The 23,650-nt window shown below is 38.7% G+C and overlaps 1 protein-coding gene across 4 annotated transcripts in view; it reads right to left on the minus strand.

Annotated features, from left to right (window-relative positions):
• The window catches only part of GRM8 (glutamate metabotropic receptor 8), a gene marked incomplete at both ends in the record, with an annotated part of 808,352 nt that overhangs the window by 625,271 nt on the left and 159,431 nt on the right, over positions 1–23,650 (minus strand). The window lies entirely within an intron of this gene.

The following is a 23,650-nucleotide window of genomic DNA, read 5'->3' on the forward strand; positions in this document are numbered from 1 at the left end:
GGGGGGGGGGGGTTGAGGGTTCAACTAGAGTCTCCATGGAATCAAAGTCAGGACTTGTGAATATATTCTATATACAAAAAGTATTGGATAGTAAAAAAACAAATACAACTTCAAAGAATTTGGGCATGAAATATAAGAAGGACAGACATATGGATGTTGTGGTGGCGGAATTAGAGAAAGGAGATAGTAGTTTAATTTTAGATGAACAGTTTGAGATGACAACAGGGGACCCAGGTAGAATTCTTATGTTAATTCAGTCAAGGTTACAGAGCTTGATGGAAAAGCCATGAAGAGACATGGAGGGGGTACATATTTTCCAAGAAGAGTCTAAAATCCCTTGCCCAAATGAACCAGATCCACTAATTCATTCATTCAATCAATACCAAAAAAGTGAACATATCCTTTTCTGTGGAAAAGGAAATGGCTTTTTCTCCTTTTTATGCAAAAGCTAATCGACACCTGATCACCATTGCCTCAAAAACAGCATTCTATAAAGCCAGAAAATACTATCAGTAGAGGAATAAAATGATAGGTACAAGAGGCAGGGAAAAGAAGATTAGAAGACTGATCAGAGAGCAGAAAAGAAACCTGCCTGCCTTGCAGTAGCAGGCACTACAGCAGCACCATCATGCCTCACTGAACCCAACTCCAGAGACAAATAGCACAACAACAAAGGATCTGAAAGTGAGCAGCTGCCAACCATTGGAGTAGTAAGCCATTAGTTCTTCCTGCACAAACACTGACTACAACTTCCAGCAGTGGCAGCTGAGCTAACCATGCCCTCCATAGGCCCAGAGCAGAGCTCAGCACCAGAAAAGAAATTCACCATCCTTGCAGCCCTGGGTGCCAAGCACCACCATCTTGCCTCACTGTACCCAACTGCAGGGACAATCAGGAAAAATCCAAGGACTTGAAGTCATCAGCTCCAGATCATCAGAATTATAAATCATCAGTTCCTTCTGTGCAAACATCAACTACAACTTACAGCAGTGGTGGCTGAGCTCACTCTGCCCTCTAGAGATACAGACCAGCATACAACAACACCCAACACTGTAAGTGAAACCGTGGTCCCCACAGGAGAATTTGTACTTTAAATTCTAAGAATGTATAGTTTAACCTGACAAAGAAGGGTATAGAGTCTAAAACTTGCAGCAGAGGTATAGAGTCTAAAACTTGCAGTTATTGAGTGGCAGCACTCAATAACACGGTAAGTGAAGCAAAGTTTCTCATAGACAAATGCCCAGCATAGAGTCCCCAGGAACTCGTGCAGCCGTGATAAACTCCCTGGGTCTGAGACTTTGCAGTTCAACCTGGAGAAGGTAGGGATAGAGTCTGCTGTTGGACACAAAAGAAGTTCAGACAGACTCAGGCTCTGATCAGAGGAATGTGGGGGTGGGGGACCTATGCTTAACACTAGACTCAAACAGTAGGATCTCCAGGATCATCACAGACTACCCAATCATGGTAACATGAAGAAGTAAGACCAGACCAGCTCTAGCTGTGGAGAACAGACTCTTACATTGAGTTTGGTCTCAGAAATACACCTCCTACAGAGGCAGGAAGAGACTGAGACTCCAAATTTGTGGAAAGCATGGAGGGTGACCTGCACTTAATACTAGATCCAGCCACATTGATACTGGCCATTTGCATAGATGAAGAAAAACTCAGAGAACCAGGCTTACAGCAGTAAAAGTGACTGTGGCACTTGGTATCTGCACAGAGAAAGACTGCAGAGGCCCAGTCTGCTGAATATTGACTTATATGTAAAGTTTCATTCATTTGTTGTTGGAGTTGCTTCGGTCTTTTGTTCTTTTTGTGTGTGTGTTAAGTGTGTATGCCTGTTTTACCCTGTTCCAAAATACTCTCCCAAGATTCTTTCCTTGTACATACCTACTCTCTTTTCTCTATCCCTTTTCTTTCTGTTTTCTTTTTTTCTCTCTTCTTCTCTCTTCCTTGTCTTATATTAAATCCACTTCATAGACAGGCATGGTGGCGCACGCTTGTAATCCCTGCACTTGGGAGGCTGCGACAGGAGGATCACATAGGTTCATTGCCAGCCTCAGCTACTTAGTGAGGCTTTCAGAAACTTAGTGAGACCCTGTTTCCAAATAACATATAAAATAGGTCTGGGAGTATAGCCCAGAGGTAGAATAATAATAATAATAATAATAATAATAATAATAATAATAATAGCAGTAGTAGTAAAAAAAATCCACTTCATATCACTATACTGAAACTCTACATTGGTTACTAGAATACTACTACATTTTCACTATCTCTAACCTCTAATATATACTACCTTATCAAACTCATATTCTTATTCTATTTGATCCTATCTGAGTTTTTACCCTATTTTTCCATTTATGACTTCACTTCCCTCCTCACTCAAACTTTACTGTTGAATACAATACAACTTGCCCTTGGATATACCAGCTGACACCTAGAGACTGAGAGAAATCTATCAAAAGCAAAAATACAAACTTCTGCAATCATGAGAAGGAAAATTAACAAGGAAGAAATGAACGCCTACAATAACAGAATCTGACAACACAGAATTGCAGAGATCTCCAGAAGAACAAATCAGGAAGGTAACTGTGGAAATAATACAGGACTTTCTAAAAGAATTTAGAAAGAGTCTGAAAAAAATAAAGAATGCAATCATTGAAGTGAAGGCATCAATTCAAACTATAAACAATCAATTAGACCACATGGAGAATAGAACCTCACTCCCAGAAGTTGATCACTCCAAAAACAAACACATAGTATCAAACTTAGAAAAAACAATTTGACAACATGAATTGGACAGCATGAATTGAAGAAATATGGGCCCATCTTAAAAGAGCTAACCTAAGAATAACTAGCATAGAGGAGGGAAAAGAAGATGAAACCAAAGGGATCAACAATCTTTTCAAAGAAGTAATATCAGAAATTTTCCAAACATAAAACAAGAGGTTGATACACAGGTACAAGGTATAAGGAAACTTATAAAACCCCCTTTAGACAGAATCAAAGAAAAGGTTCCCCATAGCATATAATAATCATACTGACCAATATAAAAGTCAAGGAAAGAATCATAAAGGTAACAAAAACAAAAGACCAAGTGACATTCAGAGACAAACCAATTAAAATCACTCCAGACTTCCAAAGCAAATCATGAAAACCAGAACGACCTGGAGTAGCATATTCCAAACTCTGAAAGAAAACAACTTGCAGCCAAAAGTTTCCTACCCTGCAAAACTATCTCTCAAATTAGACAGGGAAATAAAATCTTCCTCAACAAACAGAAGCTGAAGAAATTCATATCACCCAAAGCAGCATGAGAGAAAATACTCAAAGAGATTAACTGCAAAGAAGAAATAAGTAATACACACCAAAACAAGAGAAACAAAAGTTTCCATGCAGCAAACAACTAAGAAAAGAACAAACACTACCTCAAACAGAAGTTAAATCTCTCATTGTTAGAAATCTCAATGTGTTAGAAATTAAAAACCATCTCTCAATAATCACACTGAATGTAAATCGCCTCAACTCCCCAATATAAAGAAATAAAGTGGTAAAATGGATTAAAAACCAGAATTCATCTATCTGCTGCCTGCAAGAAACACAACTTACAAGTGAAAATAGTAACAAACTTAAGGTAAAAGGCTAGAGCAAGGTAATCCATGCCAAAAGAACTCAAAGGCAAGCAGGAGTAGCAACTATGTTATCAGAAAAGTTAAACTTCAGCCCAAGCTTATTAGAAAAAACAAAGCATTTCAGTTTTTACTGGTAAAATAAACCATCCAGCAAGAGGAAATAACGAAGGTCAACACTTATGCCCCAAACATAGGTGCAGCTATTTTCATAAAACAAACTCTTTGTGACATTAAGTCACACATAAATCCCAATACAATGATACTGGGAAACTTCCACACACTTCTCACACCATTAGACCAATTTTCTAGACAAAAGGTCAGTAAAGATGCCTCAGACCTAAAGAACACCATCAACCAAATGGACCTGTTAGATATATATAGAATATTCCACCCAAATATAGCAGAGTTCACATTTTTCTCAGCTGCTCATGGAACCTTTTCCAAAATGGATCGCACCCTGGGTCACAAAGTGAGCAGTAGCAAATTCAAAAAATGTGACATACTTCCATGTGTCTTTTCAGACCATAATAGAACAAAACTAGAAATCAACTATAAGAAGATCTGGAGAAACCACATAAACATGTGGAGACGGAACACCACAGTGCTGAATTAAGAATGGGTCATAGAAGAAGTAAGGAAGGGGTGAAATTAAGGAATTTCTAAAAAAATAAAAATAAAAATACAACATATCAAAACCTCTGTGACACTTTGAAGGCAGTATTAAGGAGAAAATTCATAGCCTGAGTGCTCACATAAAAAAAAAAAAACAGAAAATCACCAAATAAATAACATAATGGCATACCTCAAAGAACTTGAAAAACATGAACAATCTAACTCCAAAGCCACTAGAAGATAGAAAATTATTAAAATCAGAGCAGGAGCAGAAATCAACAAAGTAAAGAATAGAAAAAATACAGAAAGTCAAAAAAACAAAAAGTTGATTTCTCAAAAAAATTAACAAGATAGATAAACCACTTGCCAAGCTAACTAAAAAAAAGAATCAACCCAAATTACGAAGATAAGAGATGAAAAAGGAGATATCACTACAGAAAGTATAGAAATTCAGAGGATTATCATAAACTACTTTGAAAAACTATACTCCAACAAAATGGAAAATCTGGAGGGAATTGACAACTTTCTAGATAAATACAACCTTCCTAAACTGAGTCAAGAAGATACAAAAATTTAAACCAATAGCAATTAAAGAAATTGAAACAGAAATAAAGAACTTACCATCAAAAAAAAAGTCCCAGGACCAGATGGTTTCTTAAGTGAACTTTATAAAACCTTTATAGAAGAGCTAATCCTGATACATCTCAATCTATTTTGTGAAATTGAAAAAAACAGGACTCTCCCAAATATATTCTATGAAGCCAACATCACATTAATACCAAAACCAAATAAAGACAGCTCAAGTTAGGAAAACTATAGGCCTATATCTTTGATGAACTTAGATGCAAAATTGCTAAACAAAATACAAGCAACACACACTCAAAACCACATCAAGGGCTGGGCATGGTGGCGCAGGCTTGTAATCCCTGCACTTGGGAGGCAGAGACAGGAGGATCCTGCAGGTTCAAACCAGCCGCGCTAGCTTAAGAAACCCTGTTTCCAATTTAAAATTAAAAAAAAAAGTATAAAATAGGTCTTGGAGTGTAGCCCAGAGGTAGAAGGGTTTCCAGGAGCCCCAGTACCACACACACAAAAAAAAACATATCAAGAAAATCATACACCATGACCAAGTAGGGTTCATCCCAGGGATGCCAAGCTGGTCCAACAAATGAAAATCAGTCTGTATAATTCATCATATAAACAGAACCAAAGACAAAAATCACATGATCATTTCAATAGATGCTGAGAAAGCATTTAACAAAATCCAACATCCATTTATGATAAAAGCACTACAGAGAATTGGAATAGAAGGAATATACCTCAACATTATAAAGGCAATCTACAATAGGCCCACAGCCAACATCATTAAATGGGGAAAAACTGAAAATTCTCCCTAAAAACAGGAACAAGACAAGGATGTCCATTATTACCACTTCTATTCAACATAGTACTTGAGATTCTAGCAAGAGCAATTAAGCAAGAAAAGAAAATCAAAGGAGTACAAATAGAAAAAGAACTCAAACTTTCACTATTTGCAGATGACATGATACTATACTTAGAAGATCCAAAAATTCAGCCAAAAGGCTTATAGAACTGATTAACAAATTCAGCAAAGTCTGGATACAAAATCAATCTTAAAAAAATCAGAAGTTTTCTGTAAACCAACCATAAATCCACTGAAAAAGAAATCCAAAAAACACTCCACTCAGAATTTCCTACAAAAAATACATATTTAGGAATATACTTAACTAAGGAGATAAAAGACGTGTACCAAGAAAATTATAAAACATTGGAAAATAAAATCGAAGAAGATCTTAGAAGATGGGGAAAGATTCCATGTTCATGGATAAGCAGAATAAATATAATCAAAATGGCCATACTTCCAAAAGTGATCTACAACTTCAACACAATACCCATTAAATTACCAAAATCATTCCTCACAGACATAGAAAAATGAGTCTTTAAATTGATTTGGAACAATAAAACACCCAGAATAGCCAAAGTAGTTCTCAGCAACAAAAACCATGAAGGAGAAATCGCAATACCTTACTTTAAACTATACTACAAAGCTGTAGTATTAAAAACAGCATGGTATGGACAAAAAAAAAAAACCAGATACATAGACCAATGGAGGAGAATAGAAGACTCAGAAACAAATCCACATACTTACAGCCAATTAATTTTTGACAAAAGGGCCAAAATCATACACTAGAAAAAAAGATAGCCTGTTCAACAAATGGTGTTGGCAAAACTGATTAACCATATGCTAAAAAAATGGAAATAAATCCACTTTCTCACCCTGCACAAGAGTCAGTTCAAGATGTATCAAAGACTTGGAAATTAGCCCAGAGACCGTGAGGCTCCTTGAAGAGGGCATAGGTCCAAGACTGCAACACATAGGCACAGATAAAAACTTTCTCAACAATACCCCAATGGCACAAAAAACTAAAAGGCGAATCAACACATGGGGTTGCATGAAACTGAAGAGCTTCTGTACAGCAAAGGAAACTATCAAGAACCTCATCTAAGAGCCAATAGAATGGGAAACAATTTTTGCCAGCTACTCCTCCGATAGAGGACTAATACCTAGAATATATCGAGAACTCAAGAAACTCAGCACTAAGAAAACAAATAACCCAATCAAAAATGGGCAAGAAAACTAGACACTTCACAAAGGAAGAAATTCAAAAGGCCAATAAATGCATAAAAATGCTCAACATCATTATCAATCAGAGAGATGCAAATCAAAACTACCCTAAGATTTCACCTAACTCCAACTAGAATGGCAATCATTCAAATCACAAACAACAACAAATGCTGGTGAGGATGTGGAGAAGTGGGAACTCTAAAACATTGTTTGTGGGATCACAAATTAATGCAACTACTTTCAAATTTGTATGGAGGATTCTCAGAAGAATGGGAATGAACTTACCATATGATCCACCAGTACCACTTCTGAGTATCTACCCAAAAGAAAGGAAACCAAACTACCAAACTATTGCATGTGTATTTATGTTCATAGCTACACAATTCACCCTTAACAAACTATGGAACCAGCTAAGATGTCCATCAACAGATGAATGGATTACGAAACTATGGGATATGTACACAATGGAATTTTACTCAGCCATAAAAAACACACATAATTTACAGGAAAATGGATAGACCTGGAGGACATTATGCTGAGATTAGTCAGTCACAAAAAATAAGAAATCACATGCTCTCCCTAACATGCTAAATCAAGGGAGAAAATGGGTTATAGGAGGAACTCTAGATGAAAAAGGAGATTCTAGAGATGAGCAAATAAGACAACCTAACTGAGGGGAATTGAGGGGGAAAGAGGGAAATTCTCCAATGCACATGATGTACTTTAACAAGCATATTAAAGTCAATCACTAAGCCAAAAATGAGAAGGAGGGAGGGGGAAATGGGGTGGGAATTGAGTAAGGACTAATTGGGTGACGTATACATGTATGCCTCTACCATTTTGTATTCTATTAAGATGTATGACTACAATGCACCAATAAAGAAAATTTTAAAAAAAAACAATTACTTCAAAGAAGGGACGATTTCTTTAAAATTTCAGAACTGGTACTCAATGACATTTTTTTTCCCAGTAAATCCATTAATTGGTCTCTTTTAATGTTTAATGGCAGCAAAGTCATCATGTTGAGGAAAGCTTATATCATTTTATCAGCTTCCTCTCCAGAGCCTTGAGAACACCTGATGATTATTTCAATCAAACTGATCATTCACTGAACACATAATCATGAATAATTAAGTAGAGCAATAGATCTATTACTTAATATAGTGCTAACCTTTCAGAATGTGTGTACCTGGGGAGAGGACTAATATCTGTGTCACAGAGTAACTTATATCAGGCTTTGGGTTTGGGAGGTAACATAGTGACTCATAGAATACTTAAACACATGCAATTATAAACCACATTATGGGGAAATAGTTAACCTTTGTGTAGCATTTAAGAGTTTACAAAGTACTTTCTCAGACATTATCTCATCTTACACTCAATTCAACCCTGAGAGGGAGGTATAATTCCTCAGGTAAGAACAAGACTCAGAAAGGTTAAGTGGTTTGCCTAAAGCTGCCTAGCTATTAGGTGTCAGTCTGGGCTATCTCCTGCACCAAGATTTCTATGGTGTGATAAAAATTCAACAGATAGGCTGTGTGTGTGTGTGTGTGTGTGTGTGTGTGTGTGTGTGTGTGTGTGTACACACACACATGTGTATGTATGGTGCTAGAGATCGAACCCAGGGGCATCTACCTCTGAGCTACACCCCAGCCCCATTTTATTTTTTATTTTGAAACAAGGTCTCACTAAATTGCTGAGGGCCTTGCTAAATTGCTGATATTGTCTTGAAACTGGGATCCTCCTATCTCAGCCTCCCAAGTACTGAGATTAGGATGTGTACCACATACCCATGTACCAACAGGCTTTTCAAAGCAGGTTCTGTGCTGACCCGATATTCTGCAGCCCATCTATGTGATGACTCTCCTTTCCTGAATTTACTGGCCACTTTCCTCTGGCAACTAAGAGTCCCGAGGACAGCCCCCGCCAGGAGCATCATACACTACCATTTCTAGAAAAGAAAATGTTTATTTTCTCATGAACCAAACCACCTGTTAGCACTTCCTGCTACATATACCCATCATCCTTTATAAAAGGAAGCCATACATCTGGTAGTAAGAGATGCTGTATTCTTGTTTGAATGATTTCTGTCGTGTGACAGTTCACATAACAAGTACACAGAATTCTACCCAATCAAGAATTACTCTTTATTTAAGATTCTTAAAGGAGACTCATCTCCCTGTAAGCTGATGTGAAAGTTTGTTTTGCCCATTCAATTTTTATCTTGATTTTTAAAACTCTCTAGAATATCCTTTGCTAGTATTCATATTCATTCTCTCTCTCTCTCTCTCTCTCTCTCTCTCTCTCTCTCTCTCTCCCTCCCTCCCTCCCTCCCTCCCTCCCTCCCTCCCTGTGTTGAGAGACAAGCAATGCTTTAGTTCTGAAGTCTGCTCTTGAGAAGTCCTCATTATGCTTAACTGTCTCCCCTTTGTTTTAAAGGAAATTATTCTGTATTGGATGCAAATAAGTGTCATTAAATAAATCTGACATTTCTTTTTTGCTTTTTATAATAGTACTGGGGATTGAACTCTGAATTACTCTACCATTGAGCTATACCCAAAGTACATTTTTTTAAAAAATTTTTGAAACAGGGTCTCCCTAAGTTACTGTGAACTGGCCTGAAACCTGCAATCATCCTATCTTGGCCTTTCAAGTTCTAGGATTACAGGTGTGCACCACCATGCCCAGCTTTGGCATTTTTTGATAGCAAAAGTCAACTCTATCCAGTTAAGAATAGTATGTCAGATCCAATCTTCATTAGCTAGATAAATCATTTTGTTACAGTATCTTTATTTCCATCCCATTTCTTATTATTATTATGTGAATGTTTTACTTGCTCACAACAGCACTCTAAGGACTATGTAAAACATGCTTTTAGACAAAGCTCCTGCAAACGGGGCTTGTAACTTAGAACAACAAAGGGGGGATGTGGCATTTAATTGCACATATTTGGATAAATATCTTGGCCTTTTCCCTTCAGACCAGTGAAAAACGACAATGAAGAATGATTTCCTGCAGTGATTTACCACGTCCTCTCAGGCAATCAGCCTTCAGTTTCCCCCACTCTTTTCACCTCCTCCTATTAGTCAAGGTTAACTTTTCAAAATACATAGGTTTAACACAACTATTTAATAAATTGTAATCATTAGAATTCATGCCCAAAACATGTGGGTAGCCTGATAATCAAAATCACAACATTTGGGACAACTTGCAGTCAGCATCCAAAATTTGTTCATGAACATATCCAACAATAGTCAGAGAATTCCTCTGTCTGAGGATCCAGACTCAGCAAGAGATGATCAGAGTGTGAGGACCAGTGCTAAGGGATCCCAGCCACATTATCAAGAGGGAGACAGTAGGGTAGAATGGCGGGGATGGCAAGATGTCCTGGGTTAGTGGTTTTCAGTGCTGAAAGCAGGACAGCTCTGGACAAACCAGACTGGTCACTCTAAATTCAGACTGAGGGTATACTTTCAACTAGAACTGGGGCACACATAGAAGAAAAGTTGCCTCTGGAAATAAGAAAACCTGTATCACCAGAGCCAGAACTCAGGTCAGAGCTGGACTGGAGGTCACAGAGTTATTCAGTGAAAGCCTCTAATTCATACCCACCTGAAGACAATTCTGACCCAAGAGCAGGACAGACTGAATCTGTAGTTGGGGTATAGATGGCCACACAACGGGTAAGGAGCAATAAGGGGATAAAATCTGCAGAAGACCCCTTCCCCCAGCCTGTTTTCTCTTGATGTTTAGTTAGCTGATCAGTCAGGTGTTCTCTTTCTTTCCCTCAAACCAGGATGTATCACTTTATACTTGAACATGTAAGAGCGAGCACAGCTCCCTTTCAACACTGACATGAGATAAGGATCCCATCCGAATTACAGGGCTTCCCTGTTTTAATGGCCTTTATGTGCTATTATAAACATGAGTACCATGATATACAGTTTTCAATTTGTTCTGCAATACTGAAGTACGTGGAAAGACAACTAAACTTTCCTTTCCCCCTTTTCACAGGCATCTAGTTTACATTGCTGCACTTATTATAACCAATATTTAAAAGTAATAAAGAAAGAAAAGAAAAATATATCTCCCTCTTTTTGCTTAGGTAATTATTTTCTGTAGAGACAGGTACCCATGAGTAGGACTTGTACCAGGTGGTGGTTGTACAGGTAGGGGAAGCAGATAAAAGAAATTCCAAGAGAAAAAAGACTTGGCAGTATTCACCTTAGCCCACCAGAAGCCTCTTCTCTTAGAACTAAACACTACTGATAGTTTATGCACTGGTTTATTAATAGAGAGATTTCCTTCACAAATAGAGCAGCAGTATGGTGTCATGATTAAGACCCTCCATTTATCCCATAATTTATCATCTTAGCTAGTTCTTTAACATCTCAGAAACAGGCTCTTCTCCTTTGGAAAAAAAGGAGTAGCAAAACTCCCAATTTCTAGGGATTTAGTGAGAATTACATAAGATAACAAACGTAGACAGCCATGTCTAAAACACTAGTAGATGCTCAACAGATGTTATGCCTTGTCCTTTCCTTTTTCTGACAATATTCTGTCTTCAAAGGAACAAATAAGTCAATTTGTAAAATTGTTCATGGTCATCATTTATTAGTAATCTAAGTAAAATCATGGTAAGAACTAGTTCTGTTTATTTTGTCTTTTACATTTATCTTACCCCTCAAAATCTAACCTCTTCAAAATACTATTCATCAGGATAAATGGGTATCTGGCAGGGACAACCTGATATTTGTACTTAAAAAGTTCTAAAATGCACTTGGATCAATTCACTTACTTCCTTTTAGGTAGATCTATCTATAAGTGATCTTGTTTCTAGATAAGATACATAATAGGCTTCATTCTGGGATCTGACTGTGTTTGATTGTGCTTTAAGTAAAATCGTGATTTCCAGGGTGAAGACAACACATATAAACCCTGAAGTTGATTTTTTACTTATGTCACAAACACAATCATCCAACTGAGGATGACATAAAGTTAACCAATATTTTTGAGTAACAATAGACATGGCGAAAGTTAGTTCTTCCAGAAATAATACCAAAAAAGTCAATATAGCCAATAACTCTTTTGATACTTCATACATGCAAAATCCCTTCAAGTCACCATAAACCAGAATCCATCACAGGATCTTTCTCAAAAAAGGGGGTATACTTGCCGGGCATGGTGGCGCACGCTTGTAATCCCCGCGCTTGGGAGGCAGAGACAAGAGGATCGCGCAGGTTCGAAGCCAGCCATGTGCGCTGGCTTAGGAGACCCTGTTTCCAAATAAAAATGTAAAAATAGGTTTGGGAGTGTAATCCAGAGGTAGAAGGGCTTCCAGGAACCCCAGTACCACCAAAAAAAAAAAAAAGGTAGTCTTATACAGGGATACTTTTCCTCAGTTTTAATTTTTATTACTGGTGAAAATTAAGAGCTAATACCATACGGTAGGGATTGTCTCAAGAATACCATATGTATTAGACAAACAAGAATACCATATGTATTAGACAAACTGACTTAACAGCTGACAATAATTCTGCACTAAAGAATTATGATTATTCCCATGTTTCACATAATGAAACTAAGACTTGGAAAATAGCCTACCAATACCAGAGCTGGTGACACCAGAGAAGATTTGAACCTGTGCCTTTCCTCCTTCAAAGCCTATTCTTTTTTGCCATTAAACTATATAAGAGAAGAAAGGGAATTGCTCTTCTTTTGGCAATATTATAATTCTACCTAAGAATAACTTCAAAACAGTTCATCTCACCTGACATTTCTAACAGCATTTAATGATTTATCCAAAAAGGAAGGTTGATTTTTCCCTCCAAATTGTTCAGTGAGTCCACATGCAAGCAGCTACCCATTAGATTTTCAGAGTTGTGAGCTCCAATCACCCTTATTATCCTATAGTAAATAACACACTGCATAGAAATCCTTTCTCTAGTACAGCTTAGTGATTGACTTTGATATGTTTGTGAATGCACTTCAAGTACTTTAGAGAATTTCCCTCTCCCCCCTCACATCCCCCTCAGTTATATTGCTTTATTTGAAGGAAGAAAAGGAGGAGGGAATGGGATGGGAATTGGGGAAGGGTTAAATAAATGATGTGTGCATGTATATCTCTTCCATCTTGTACCCCATTAAGATGTATGACTATAACACACCAATAAAAATGCAGAATTAAAAAAAGAAATTATTTCTCCAAAGTCACTTCTAAGACTTGATGTAAGTAGTTTAAGCAAATGTCCTTTAATGTTCTCTTCATCATGTCTGGGTAAGGGAGGAAAAAAAAAAAACTAAAAAGCTCTGAGTTTCATTCACTTCAAAAACAGAATCTCAAAAGATTTGAAAAAAAAATGCCCTAGTTTTTCAACTCAACTTTCAAAGGTTTTTAATGGTTAATTTGATATCCTAGCATATTCGGCAGTAGCCCTTAATGAGCTTAAAACTGGACTTTTTTTCTATAGACGTGGTTTTCAGATAATGATTTAAGACCACCTCATTCTGCCGTCTTTGCGCATTGATGTCATTAGGCTCAAAGTCAAGCATGAAGGTGAACAGATATTAATTTAAGACCATTTAGAGCTTCATTCTCTGCATCACCCACAATAAGCCTCCTTTATTAGCCCCTGACAGGGCCATCATCCTTTGGGCCAGATCAAAAGCCAGGTGGAAATCACCCTGCCTGGCAGCCCGGATGCTTTTCCGGCTCCTCTTCATCTTTGTGGAGGTCAGTTCAGAGATGATGGGAATCACTGTAACTCAAGAGGATGTCTCTGGGAGCAAATCAGACTCATAGATTAAAAAATATGACACAGCTGAGATTCGTGGCTGACTTTTTTCTATCCTTCTTTTTGCTTAGAAATCAAAGTGGATTCCTCTCTATTCAAGTTATATCAGACTGAATATCAGATCCTCAATTGAAATTACATATGGCAAAACTAGAAATTTCTGTCTTCTGGAATTTCTCCTCTCCAGGCCATGTGCATAAAATGCTGCTGAACTACTCACAGGTGTCTCCTGACCCCACCCATTTCTCTCCACTCACTTGGGTTGCTGGGTCCTTATGCAAACTGTTTTCTGGGCTACTATTCTGCTTAGTGAGAGAGAGTAAGGTTTGTGCTGTTTACCAGGCTTTCCCCTTGCTTCTGCCATTCTAATATGTCACTACACTCTGCCCACTGGTCACCTGCTCAACATCTGGTTTACCAAAGCTTTACCTTGTGCAATCTTGTTGGATCTTACCAAGCCTCTGTCTCAGCTCAGCCAGCATTTTTCCTTCTTTGATTCTCATGACACTTGCATTTAAAAGTATAAAAAGAGCCAGGGGTGACTGAGACAGGAGGATTAGAAGTTTGAGGCCAGCTTCAGCAACTTATCAAAATCCTCAACAACCTATCAAGATTTTGCTTCAAAAATGAAAAAAAAAGAGAGATTGGGCATATAATTCAGAGGTAGAGTGCCCCTGAATTCAATCCTCAGTATCACACACACAAAATAAAAGTCCAGAAAGTATCTTCTGGGGGCCAGAAAAGCTCTTTATTCACCTTTTCCCGAGCCACATCCTTCACAGCCACCAGCAGTCCTTGTGTGATCCCCTCTTCCAACAAGATACTCTCAGGGTATTAACATATTTCCAAAAAGTTCCCCATTATCTTTAAAATAAAGTATAATCCATGGAGCCGGGCATTAAGACTCTCCAAGTTTTCACTGTGCAAGTGGACTTTTTTTCCCAACCACTGCAGATTATATTGACCCCCTCTTCTCTAAAGCTTTTCTGTACTTATATTTGTACCATTCATTCTCAAACTGAATGATCTGCTTCCTTCCACTGTTACATCAGGGTTCTGTGTGTGTTTCTAGCTTGTTGTAGTAGCACCTGACTGCTGAACCCTCATATTACAGATTTGTGGCATCTAGCTCAGCACTGCACAAATCATAGGCACAAAAATATATGATTAATTCAGCTAAAATGAAAACATGAATGAATGAACATAACAATATATCACAGAATATAAATAAGTATAAAAATGTTAACATAATATAACACAATATTTCTCAGAATATAAATAAGAATAAGAAATGTTCATAGGTAAAAAGTGTAATCTGGGGAGAGAACAATCAAGATATTTTCCAGTCCACCTGATAAATCCTCAACATCATTTTTCTAGTCTTGAGGAAGGGCAAGATAAGGTCAGTTACTGTTCTAGTCCCCCCTCTTTTATACTGGCAACGGAGTCAGGGGAGGTGAAGCTAGTCCACCTTTTGCTTACGAATAGGGCCTCTTCCTTTCCTTTTATTTTTTTCTCTTATTTCAAAAGAAAAAAAAAACCAGTACTCTAGAGAGACAACTCCTAAAGGAGGGCAGGGAAGGTGAAGAGGGAATAAGAAGGAGAAAAAGTCAGTCATCCATCACTGGCACAGCTGGAGGATGGCAGCCTTCCTCTGCCCAGAAGGCAGGAACAAACATCACTCGGTTCCAAGCCACTGAGCAGACCCGTGCCAGAGATAAAACTTCTGGGGACTGGAGGGACCTGTTGGGAGAAAAAAATCACTTAAAAGCTGAAGAGGGCAGTCCCACAAAAAGCCTCAAGGACGGCACCCCAGTGCCTCTGGGTCCATCTGAGCATGTGAACAGGAAAAGCAGAGGAAGAAGCCACAACTGAGAAGTAAGCACATGAGTCTGCAGAGAGAAACGGTCATGCCCATGGGTAGAGCCCCAGAGATGATCACCTAGATGTTTGTGATGGGTATAGGTTTTAGTAATAATCATACTTTCAGGGGATTCAGGGGTGGTCATAAGAAAGTAAGAACCAGGGGACCTTATTTCATCTGCTTTCATGGGATGGATGGTATGGGTTTCTCAGAGTCTAGGAAAGAAAAACTGACCTATCAAGACTTGGTTTTAGTAGAAATAGCATTGGAGCATCAGGAGTTCAAGCTTTCTGAGCCATTCAGGTTTTGGGGGTCATGAGGAGGGGACCCCACCACCCCACACTGGATCAAAGACATAAGAAAAGGCCCAGCCCCAGAGGAATTTTCTGACTGAACCACTTTTTTTCCTAAGACATTTTTAAATGCTTGTAAGCCTGCACTTCTCTAACGAGACAAAAAATCTTGTCCAGTATGAGTCACTGAATCAATAATTTGAAGTTTCTATAAGGAAGTCTTTGTCCTTGAAAAGAAAATTCTTCTACAGACAGGACTGACATTAGTAAAAAAAAAAAAAAAAAAAAAAAAAAAAAAAAAAAAGCATAGCTAACAAAAGGAGTATGTTTTATTTTAACTTGTGTTTTCAGCAATATAGACGTTTTTGTAATGTTGGAATGTTTCTCATACAAATTGCTGTAATGTGTTTGGTTTAATAGGGCTTGGAAATGGAAGTAGTTGCTACTGATAAGCCCAGATGGCAGTACAATAGTATGCTGAATTAATCTGATATTCCAAATAATATTAGACTTCTTTAATAACAGAAAGTAGCAATAAAATAGTATTCTGACTAATTATAATCTAGATTACAGGCACCATTCGTGGGGTGCAGGGAGGTTTTAGGGACTTCAATGTCAAACTCATTTTTTGCCTCTTATGAAAATTTAATGTCATATAGTCCAGTTTTTATACTTCCAATTTTCATTCATACATCCCATCTGAGCATGAAATTGTGCAATATAGGCAAAGGACAAGCACAGCAGAGGGTCACAGATGTGTGTACTGAAAAGGAATGAGGCAGGGTGCTGTTCTTCCTTTGGGGACAGAGATTCTGGTATGTCCCCACTTGCCCTGCTCTGAGTGATGATTCTAGGCTTCATACATCCAGTAACTCAATTTTGCTAGACACCTGGGACCTGGCTCACACTAACCGATGCTCACAATACTTCACGATCACTTGAAATAAAAAGATGATTTTGAGACATGCCTCTAGAAATAATATAAATCATCCTTCTCCATTATACAAGGTGCCTTGCCCCCAGGCCATCAGATTTAGTCTGGTCTGCTGGCCGTCTTTCCGAACAGCTGCTGTGTACCAACCGCTTATGTAGCTTACCTTCCCCCCTTGAAATGTTACACCAATCCCATCCTCTGTCCACACCTTCTTCGCTTGGATATGCTGTTACCTTTATCTCTGCCACAGTTTTAAATTCATAATCAAGCTGGGTGTGGTGGTGCACGCTTGTAATCCCAACATTTGGGAGGCTGAGACAGGAGGATAGCCTCAGCTACCCTTTGCAACTAAATGAGACCCCGTTTCAAAATAAAATTGGGCTGCGGGTGTAGCCTGGAGGTAGAATGCCCCTGAGTTCCATCTCCAGTAATGCAAATTTTTAAAAAATTCAGTCAAGCTCTGTCTAGGGTTCCACCCTAGTCTCTTGGTTAGACATTCTGGAACTTAAGGGATTCACTCTTGGGTGCTTGTCAGGGTCTCCATTTACAAGCACTCTGTGGAGTGGGTACTCCATCAGGTCACTGCTATCCTCTAGGCATTCTTGAAATTTATTTCACTCTCTGAATTATGGGTATGTTTTCCCCCACACCAACCCACACCCAATGTAGGAGTCTTTACTCATTTTAAGTGAAGGCTTGTTTCCTCAAAGCTTTCTGAGATAAGTTCCTAGTAAAGACCACAACAATAGAAGTGGAAGACCCTAACTTGGCAGCCAGCACCTTATAGTGAGCCTTTAAGCAAAATCTACAAGTTGACCAGCTAATCACAGGTAATAAATAAATTACTCTAAGTAATGTATCATTACTTACAGTTAAGCTTTAAGTCCATTACAATTAAATATTCTCCAATACTGCTTAGTTAATGGACCACACCACAGAAAATGTGGCTGCACTGGTACTTTAGTAAAGTGAAATTTATAATTCATTAAAATAAAACTGGTAGAAATATAGTAATTCTATGAATACAGTATTTACCTGGTAAATGTAAGTAAGGGCATTTATCTCATTATCTATGAGATAAATCCATATTTTTAGGTTTTGGATAGGACAGTGTGGAGAAAGGAGAAATGACTTGCCAAGAATTTGTTGATTCTAACTTATGACCATAGTCCAGTCCTGTTTTGAGTCAGTGACTAGGACAACTCTTCCCATTATTTGGGAAAGGCAAGGGGCATGCACACAGTCAGCAAGAGCCAATTGTTTGGACTAGTATATACTATGATCCTGAAAGAAGGAATTAGAAATCATTACTTTAAGAAGAACAAACAAGACACAGAGAGATAAATATCACATCTTCTCACTCATTTGTGGGAACAAATAAGTCAAACTTGTTGAAAACCAGAATGAAATAGTGATGACTAGAGACTAGGAAGGGGAGGGAGACAGAAAGAAATTCAAAAAGAGACACAAAGAACACAGTTATAGTACAAGAATCATGCCAGGTTCCTGTTTAGTATGGAAGGCTAACTATTAGGCAAAATAATCCATGATATATTCCAAATAAGCACTAGAGAAGAATATGAAATTGTCAACGCATAAAAGTGATCTATGGTTGAAGAGATGCAAACACTAATTGACCTGATTTGATTAATACACAATGAATACATGTATTGAATTACCATAATGTACCCCATAAAGATATACACACTTAAAAGTAATAGTAATAGGGTTGTAGCTAGCTCAGTGTTTGTCTAGCATGCACAAGGCTCTAGGCTAACACAATGGAATTCTACTCCACCATAAAGAAGAACAAAATTGTGTCATTTGCAGGTATATGGACGGAACTAGAGAATATCATGCTAAGTGAGATTAGTCAGTCACAAAAAAGTAAAAGTTCAGATGTTGTCAATCAGATATGGAAGCTAGGGAGAAACTAGAACACAGAAGGTACTCTCCAGATAAAGGACCGACCTTAATGGAGTGAAGGAAGGAACCTAACCAAGGGAGATGGAATGGGGGAGGAAGACTTAAGGAAGGAAATACCTCAAAGAACATCACACACAAACATGAGAGCCAATCAATGTGTTGAGCACAGGAAAGCAGGGAGGGAAAAGGATTGGAATCGGAACTGGGGAAGGGCTCAAGGAAGGCTGTGTGGACTGTACCCTGAACTGTACCAAGATATACAGTTCCAATATAAAAATAGTAATGATGCTGGGTGGTTGTGCACCCTTGTAATCCCCGTGCTTGGGAGGCGGAGACAGGAGGATCGCGCAGGTTTGAAGCCAGCCGCGCTGGCTTAAGAGACCCTGTTTCTAAATAAAAATATAAAATAGGTCTGGGAGTGTAGCCCGGAGGCAGAAGGGTTTCCAGGAACCCCAGTGCCACCAAAAAAAAAAAGTAATAATTATAATAATTTTTAGTAACAAACAACCCACTAACCCATACTTCTCTCTCAAACTCCCAATGGAGTTCAAACTGAAGAGTAGAGTGACCTTATTCATCTTTATACAACACAATAAGCTCCCAGTAGAAGGCTTCACACAGAGAAAGCACCAAGATGTTTCTTGAATTGAATCATTTGGTGGCATATACTAGACTTTACAAGTGTTAAGACTGAAATGCTTAGTCAAGTCAAAAGTCTTGTGTTTAATAGAAGCTTGGAAATGTGTTTGATAGAGAACCAGTTTGCCTAATAGACAGTTTGAGTGACTGACAGCTGCATTGGAAGCAGAAATCAGTAAACAATCTGCCATCGTATGGTAAAAGATTCATTAAAGCAGCCCGAAGGCCCAAACAAGGAAGGACCAGCTGAGGAAAAAGAAAAACAAAAGGAGGAGAGCAGATTTTCAATGCTTTAAGCAACAGCAGGAACTGAAGCCTTTTATTTCTGTTCCACATTTACATCCATCTAAGAGCCCAGTGAACAGAGAACCCAGGCTCTGGAGAAGTTCAGTTTTTTGAGTTCTTGTTATCAACAATAAATGGTTGCTAAAAGTGATGAAATCCAAAAAAACAGAGAGTCTCCAGGCTGGGATGAGACAGGAAGCTTCCAGAATATCCCTGCCAGGAGGCTCAGTCCCTGCTGTGGAAGTGGCTTCCATTCTGTTTTATTCCTCCTGCTTCCTCCAATGACAACACCCAGACAGATCACAATGCCCTTTAAGGAATCCCTGAAGAGAAAACTCTGGCAGAGATTCCCCAGAGATCTGGTAGCTGACCAAAGCCTCAGGCTGTACCAGAACCCTTGCTCCATGCTTGGCCATCGTGTCCATTCCAACCCTGAGCTTGGGTTTAACTCAGTTGGGCTGGCTCAGGCTCTGTACACCAATGACCTTCATAAGCAGGGCCTGGCCACGGGGAGAACAGAAGTCATGTCGGCTAAGCCTTGTTCCTTGTGGATTCACAGGACATAGAGCCAGAGAGTTCTGTGGTTAGCAGTGAGCAATTTAAACCAATAAAAGCCTTTAATAAGGAATAACCCAAAATCCAGAGAGGTGAAATGATTCTTAGAGTCACTCAGGGGCTAGAAGGTAAGCTTAGGGGGAAGCCCTATCTCCAGACTCCCAGCTCTGACTATATTTGCACATCACGAGTACCTGACATTCTCCCTTTGGGTAGCCTGTGTTCTTCTATATTGTTTTATCTTTATCTTCCCAAAGTATTTTTCTAAGTTCAGACCTTTCATGGTGTGTGCGTGTGTGTGTGTGTGTGTGTGTGTGTGTGTGTGTGTGTGTAGTGTATATGCACTAGTGGACATACCTGTGTTGAGCAAGGCACCTGTGCCAGAGTAAGCGCTTCAAGAGGTCATGGGGATGGATGTCCAAGTACTCGCTGGCCCTCTGGTGTTGGGCCAGGCAAATGCCAGGACTTTTCACTAGTAATATTTCTCTAACTGATGTGTTCTTTCCCACAAAGTCCAGATTTCACCTACAGGTGCTCCACCTTCTTTGAGAGCCAAACTGTATTACCTGAAATCTCTGTCCTGCTCTCCTTTTCACTGATGGGTTTCTCTCAATTGCTGTAATTTCCAGAGCAGGTTTCAGCCTTGTGGATACCTATGGCTCTAACTCACTTTGTAACACATCATTCCAGCTATGGCTTAGCTACTGGAATGAATGTGAAATTCTCTGTTCTACAGCAGATGTGGAAGTTGAACCTCTTCCAAATATCCCATCAAAACTAAACCCACCCACACAAGCCAGCTGAGTATAAGGGAGGGTGAGAGAGGGAGGCAGTTTACATGAAAACAGTGAAAACCACTTTAACTGGCCAGAAAACACGCGTGTTGTTAACAGTACCATCCTCTAGGGATTCTTTACTGGCCAGGTAACTCCTTTTGGTATCTTAACTTTTTATCACATCCCTGACTCCTTTTTCCTCTTCTTTCCTATATTCCTATTCCCCCTTATCTTTCCTTTCAAGGTACCTTAGGATTCTGTAATCTTTTAGTTTCACTATTTAGAACACTGGCTCCCAGCTGGGAGTGGGTTCACCTTCCAGGGAACTTTGACAATAACACAAGTCATTTTTGATTGTCACAGCTGAAAGGGTGTTGGTTACTTGCATCTAGTAAGTAGAGGCCAGGCACGCTGCTAAACATCACAAATGCACAGAACAGATTCCCAGGACAAGGAATTGTCTGACTCAGAATGTTCTGGGGTTGAGAAGGCTGGGGGTTGAGAAGTTCTGACCTAAAGCAATTTAGCTGCAGCCAGCACTATTCCCAAATGTAGTTTTTAGGCTCATCCAAATTCCTCCCACCTGTCTTAGAAACTGGCTACACTTTGAAATAGTTTTTTTTTTTTTTTTTAACTTCAGTTGTACTAATAAAATCCAGAGCAGTACCATCTCCCCTTGCTGCTTTCCATGGTCCTTCTTTCTACTCTTTCATGGCACTTCTTATACGACGCCATGCTGTCATCCATCTCCCTTGTTAGATCAGAGTTGTTTAGCAAGACAGATCATTCTGTTTTAGTTCCCCAGCATAGAACCGGCATTAAATAATGCTTGTCGAATTGAATGTTCATAGAGTGGCTCCCCCTACCTTAGTGTCAGGCCTGGAAGAATAGTGGAGATTACCCTGGTGGTGGAGAGTAATCATAATTCCAGTTAGAGAGGGAAGTCACGCATTGCTTTGGGAATGACTACAGAACAATGTAAGGAACCACCGAGGTTGGAAAGACCAACCTCACACTGGTTCTTTCTGTGGAGCCAGTGGATTGATCCAAAGTTGACTGAATACACCTCCCAGGGGCTCCCATTGTCGAAAGAGGAGATCAGCCTGGGCGAGTTCATTGTCATTCCAATTTTCAGCAATGGCATCACAGCTTGCAATTTGCATTGCAATCAGGACTGTTTTAAAAGGAGAGGTGTAACAGCCTATCTAAATATTGCTAAAGCACACATAAATGCCCATTTTTCTTGACTGAGTAATGATAAGTGGTACAATTATTTCAGAATTAGCAGTAATTTTCCTAAGCGTTGTGAGCAGTTCATGAAGTAATGGAATTTCAAATGGTAACTTCTGGATAAACAATCAGTTAAAGAAAAAAATAACACCCATAAGGAAGAGGATGGATAAAAGAAATAAGAAATATCATTATACCATTTCTAATCAACTACTGTGATCTCGTCTTCCAGATATTGTTATATCAAGCTATCCAACCATGACATATGTTAGCACAGTCGATGTACTGGGAAATATAATTGATATATATTTTAAAGCCAATGACAACCAAACTCTGACACTTTTTAAGAACAGATATTTCTTTGTTTTGTTCATTTAAAAATAAAAGCAAAAAAAAATTCAAAATCATATAGGGAAGGAAAAAAATAGAGACAGAAACCATATGGGTTTTATATAATTTTATCCCTACCAAAGTTCATGCCAACTGATTACTCTGTCTCTTGCTTCAGCTTCAAACAGCTTCCCTGGGGCAAATCCTGCTGTAGACCCAAAAGCTATTTCTTCTTCCTCCTTCATGCTTCAGATCATAGTATCTCTTTGCTTCAGATACTTTGTCCACTCACAAGTTGTACTGGGCAATATTGGTTTAGTTAGTTTAACCCAATACAGTCACTTCTTGGTATCTTTGAAGCACTGATTGTTCCAGGACCCCCATGGATACCAAACTCTGTAGATGCTTAAATCCTTTCCCTAAAATGGCACCATACTTACATATTTACATATAACACATGCACATCCCTTAGATTATTTACAATACCTAAAATATTATAGATATTGTATAAATAGTTGTTATATTGCATTGCTTAGGGAATAATCACAAGAAAAGTCTGTACATATTCAATATGGATGCATTTTCTTAATATTGTGGAATAGTTGATTAAACCTATAGATATGGAACCCACAAAGATAAATGACTATATTTCTCAGCCAGAAAGCACCCCCATGGAACCTTTGTAGACATTATGTTCCTCAAGTACTCCTCATATTTTCTCTTCTTTCCTATGAGATTTTAACTGCACAAATATGCTGCCCTTGGAATGACCACAAACCCTTTTAAAATTTAACTGTTTCCCCCCTCTGGTAGGCAGAATAACAGCCCACAGAAAACATTAATGTCTGAATCTCTGGAGCCTATGAATATAGTAGGTTACAGATAAAATTAAGGTTGGTTATTAGTTGAATTAGAGATGATTATCCCATTGAATTAGAGATGGTTATCCCAGATTATCATGGTGAAGCTAATGTAGCCAGAGGGTCTTTAGCCAAGGGGCGTGGGGGGACCAGAAGAGTCAGAAACAGAGATCATGGCATAAAAGGCCCACTTGGTCATTCTTGGCACTGACCATGAAAAGAAGATATAAGCCAAGGAGGTAAGGCAGCTTCTAGTTGCTGAGAAAGGGC

Source organism: Muscardinus avellanarius (assembly GCF_963383645.1).
Source record: "Muscardinus avellanarius genome assembly, chromosome: 9".
Lineage (NCBI taxonomy): Eukaryota > Metazoa > Chordata > Mammalia > Rodentia > Gliridae > Muscardinus > Muscardinus avellanarius.